Raw genomic sequence first — 5,329 nt, 5'->3', positions numbered from 1 at the left:
TACCCCTAGAAACCGGTGTCATAAGTGCATGAGCATCAACTAGGAAAAATAAAATAAAATACAACATATGTCTGGAATACATATTAGACAGGAAAGATGTAAGTAACTCTGAAGGAGACTCTGCTGGCTGCGGATCGTAACATCGAATGCAGATCACCTAAGTCCCCACACTAACCACGCCTCTGCGCCCACGAGGCCACTAAACATATATGTGTTTGCACAAAATGTACAGCAAGTGTAATATGAGTATGTAAATCAACGCGTACCCAGTAAGTATCCAGTCTAACCTCGAAGAAGTAGTGACGAGGGGTCGACTCCGACACTTACTATGGGCTATAAATAAAATACCGATGATATAATTAAGCATGGATTACATAGAACTGTTGTAAGCAAAATATCATGAAATAAGTAAACAATTATTTTGTTAATAAGAAATTTCCAAATTTATTTTTCATCATTTATCATTTTGTATCTCAGGCCAATAAAGCAATACAAATTATTATAAATTCCAAAGCAACCAATTCAATCATGCGCAAATCATGCCGAGGTCGTACGACCCGATCCAACATAAATATTTAAACTGTGCACTGCCGAGGGTCGAACGACACGAACCATAGATGCATCCATCTACAATCGAGGCGTTTGGCCCGCTCCACAAAAGAGAAAAATACATTTTAAACAACCAATTCAAGATTTATTAAGGACCAATTATTCAACAAAATGCCAATTCTCATCAACGATTAAGTAAATAAAGTTTAACCTTTTTCAATTCATTTACCAAGTTTCAATATGTTTTAAACAATTAAATTAACAAGTAGGTTGTAAACATCACAAGTATAGCATGATTTGGGTCCTAGACTACCCGGACATTAAGTATTATAGTAGCTACGCACAGACTCTCGTCACCTCGTGCGTACGTAGCCCCCACACGTAGGAGTACATATTAAATCACTTCACCTATGGGGTTAATTCCCTCTTACAAGGTTAGAAAGGAGACTTACCTCGCTCCGAAATTCTATAACCGGCTACCAAGCCCTTCCAACAACTCAAATCGATGCCCAACGCTCCAAAACTAGTCAATAAATATGCTAATCCATAAATATATACTCTAATACTCATTATAATCCAATTTATAACAATTCCCAACTCCGCTCGAAAAGTCGGTAAAATCACCTTCGGGGCCATGTGCACGGATTCCAAATTTTTTTGAAGATAAACATTACCCATAACCTCACGAACTCAAATATATAATTTGTTCCCAATTCCATGCCTAAATCGTGGTCAAAATCCAAAATACCAATTTTTAGTTTTTTCTTCAAAACCCCAAATTTCTACCAATTTCATGCTTAAATTCATATATAAACCATGTATTTAACTCACAATGTGTGGGAATCACTTACCTCTTGAAGCATGATAAAATGGCACTCCAGAATCGCCCCCAAGGCCAGCTCCAACGAGAGAAAAGAGGTGAAATGAGCAAAAACCCGATTTGGCTAACTTACCTATTCTGCCCAGGCGACCTTCGCACCTGCGCTCACTGGACCGCTTCTGCGGTTCCGAAGGTGCGGTAAAAGTTCTGCTTCTGCGGAGGTCCCACAGCTGCCCAGCTCGCTTCTGCGCCAAATCCCACTGCAGGTGCGCATCCGCTTCTGCGGCAAATAGTCTGCACCTGCGGACTTCGCTCCTGTGACCTCCTGACCACTTTTGCGGCTCCGCACCTGCGGCCAAAACCTCGCAGGTGTGGTTACACCAGATAACAGCAGCTCCAACATTCCTTCAAGCCCAAACTCGATCCGTTTACCATCCGGAATCCACCCGAGGCCCTCAGGACCTCAACTAATTATACCAACACGTCCCAAAACACATTACGAACTTAGTCGAGGCCTCAAATCACGCCAAACAACATTGAAACTACGAATCACCCTCCAATTCAAGCTTAATGAACTTTAAAATTTTAAACTTCTACAATCAGTGCCGAAACCTATCAATTCACGTCCAATTGAACTCAAATTATGCACACAAGTCATAATTGACATTGCGAATTTACTCCAATTTTCGGAATCAGAATCGGAATCCGACCCCGATAACAAAAAGTCCACTCCCGGTCAAACTTCTCAAAACCCTTCAAAGTCCAACTTTCGCCAAATGACATCAAAATGACCTACAGACCTCCAAATCCACATCCGTATGCGCTCCCAATACCAGAAGCACCATACGGATTTATTCCCAGGCTCAGAATCCCAAAATAGACATTGATAAGATTGAAATGCACTTCAACCCAAATTTATGAAATTTTTCTAAAATGCCAACTTTCCACAATAGGCGTTGAAACGCTCTAGGGTCATCCAAAACTCGATATGGACATACGCCTAAGTCCAAAATCGTCATACGAACCTGTTAGAACCTTCGAATCCCGATTCCGAAGTCGTTTATTCAAAAAAAATCAACCCTTAGCCAATTTCTCCAAATTAAAGCTTCTGAAATTAGAATTTTCTCTCAGAATCAACTACGAATTTTCCGAATTTCAGTTCCGACCACACGTACAAGTCATAATATCCGAAATCAAGCTACTCATGGCTTCAAACTGTCGAACGAAGCGCTAGGGCTCAAAACGATCGGTCGAGTCGTTACAGGACCTATCCGCATGGCACTTCCAGAGCATAGACTACGAATTTCGTGTTTACAACCCAAGGTAAGCCCATAAAGGAATTATGAATTTTCCATCAATGATTAATCATTCCGCCAAATCTCTAAGTAATGAAGCTCGATTTAACATATTCTTGAATCACATTTTACTTACTGATACGACTAATTAAACTAACAAGTTGAGTTCAAATAGCACAAGTATTTCATGATAGAGTCCTATGTCTACCCGGACATAACATGAATTTTAGCTACCTACGGACTCTCGTCATTTCGTGCGTATGTAGCACCCACAATTAGTAGCAAATAACAATTTAAACACCTATGGGATTAATTCCCTCTTACAAAGTTATGCAAGAGACTTACCTCATTTTCAAATCCACTTCCCGGTCTACAAATCACACTAAAAGCCTCACGTTAATGCCTAGCAATCCGAAACTAGCCAAAAGTCGTACAAACTAATCAATATTTGCTCAAAAATTCATAATTTTGACTATTAGAGTAATTACCCAACCCAATTTGGAGGATTCCTAAAATTCACCCCGGGTCCACGTGCCCGGATTCCTGAAATATTTGTAAAGAATTATTATCCATAACCTTAAAAACATAAATATATAATTTCTACTCAATTCTATAACCATTTTCATGGTCTAATCCCATTTTTATAAAAAACCTAAGTTTTTCTACAAACTCCTAAATTTTTCACATTTTACATGTTAAAATCTACCCATTATCTATGTATTTAACTTAAATTATAAAGAAATCACTTACCTTCAATAGCTAGGGGAAAATTCGTCTCCAAGGAGCTCCAGAATAGGCAAACAAATGTGAGAAATGAACAAAACAGGCCAAAGGTTTTAATAATGTCCACTGCCCAACGATCCTTCTTCGCGATCGCGGAAGAGTCCTCAAGACCGCGAAGGCAAACAGGCCCCCGAAAAATGTATTTCGCGAACACGAAGAAGGCCCCGCAATCGTGAAAACCAAAGCTTCATGAACGCGTCCCTACCTTCGCGAACGCGAAGGGCAATTGGCCAGCGACCCCCAGACCTAATTTCTTCTACGCGAATGCAATGATTAATGGCCTACAACATCCCGATCGCGAGCTCCTCTCCGCGAACGCGTAGAACAATCCCATTCCTTCATCGCGAACGTGATGGAATCTCCGCTTTCGCGAAGAAGGAAACCAAAACCAGCTATGCAATAGTTTTGGACTTAGATCCGGGTGGTCCGAACCACAATAAAGAAAGATGGAAGACAAGAAGCTCAGTAGCAAGGCCGTCTCATAGTCACCACTTGTCTGTCGTTTCAAGCTTCCAAAACAAGCAGAAAAACACGTTGTCGGTTCAGCAGCTCGAAGTTCATCTCAATAAAATGTCAGGTCAATCACATGACTCATCCTGTTAGTCGAGCATAGCTAACGCTACCATGACGCTACGCTGCGCCTGCACTGACGTGACTTGCAAACAACGCTGACGCTATATAGCCATATAGGCAACGCTCGGGACCACCTCCCTTCGCTTCAGAGTCTTAGGCGCAGCTCTTCTAGTCAGAGAAGAGTCCAGTTGCGAACCTGTGCACTCCTATCCTATTGTTGCTTCTATCACGATAGGGAATCGTGTGATTCTTTCTATCCCCGTACTTTCTCGCTCTTATGGAGTTGTATTCCCTAGGTTATGCAGTTATCTTCCCTGGCCTGACAGTAGTCAAGGGAAAATCACTTGAGCTTTTTCGCCTTTGCTCCTTCTTTCCGGAGCGCACTAACGGAAAACCTGAGATAATTCTTAGCTGCTGTGGAAGTTAGCGTCTTAAAGAAAGTAAGTGCTTGCTGCTCCTGCTCTTATAGTTAGATAAGGCACTAAAAGCATACCTTATCTCAGGGGCATGAGTACACCGCTTTCACACTCGAACTCTCCTACTGTGTGCTGTGTGTGCTTTCAAGCAATAAGACTGCTTGCTAAACGAACCACTGCTGACGAAGTGCCCCATACCCGCACTAAGGGGTAACCTGAGATAAGGTATGGAAGCAGTCTGATTATTTCCACTTGAGTCGACTTAAGTCTTTCTCTCCTCGTACAGTCTTGGCTCTAGTAAAGAGAAAGAATCTCTCCCTACCCTACTGCGGGAAAAAGCACTTTCTATCCCCCCGTGCTACAAAACAAACAAACTTATCTAAGCACTAAAAGCAACAATAAGGAATGGAATGGGAGAAGCTATAGTGCAGATCACTTTTCACTTTCTCGTCAGTCCAGACCTTGTCCTTGGTTCTCTCAGCTATGGAGTCTTCCTCTGGTTCTTCCCGTCTCTAATACAGATCAAATCACAAGATCTTTGTATGTATGCGCTGAGGAGCTATATCTCCCGGACGAAAGACTTCTAACCCTGATTTCTGGAATGGCAGCAATCGACTTATTTCTGTCTTACAGCTTTCTTATAGTACTGCTCTCTTTTCAAGCGAATCTCTATTTCAACTGCATTCCCTATTGCAAAGAAATCGACCTTGGTTCTTTCTGTTAATAGTTTAGTTTGATGTAAGGTGTGAGCCTCTTCAGTTGCAGTGAAAGTTCCCGACTCTCTAGTGCTATCCCCCATTTTTCAGCCTGACATTACAAAGGTAGACTTCATCCACCGGACGCCCTGGCTTTCTTTTAAGTTTTCCAATCTTCTGTCCTTCATTCTTGCAGAG

Source organism: Nicotiana tomentosiformis, chromosome 8, assembly GCF_000390325.3.
Source record: "Nicotiana tomentosiformis chromosome 8, ASM39032v3, whole genome shotgun sequence".
NCBI lineage: Eukaryota > Viridiplantae > Streptophyta > Magnoliopsida > Solanales > Solanaceae > Nicotiana > Nicotiana tomentosiformis.
Note: the sequence above shows the minus strand (reverse complement) of the source record.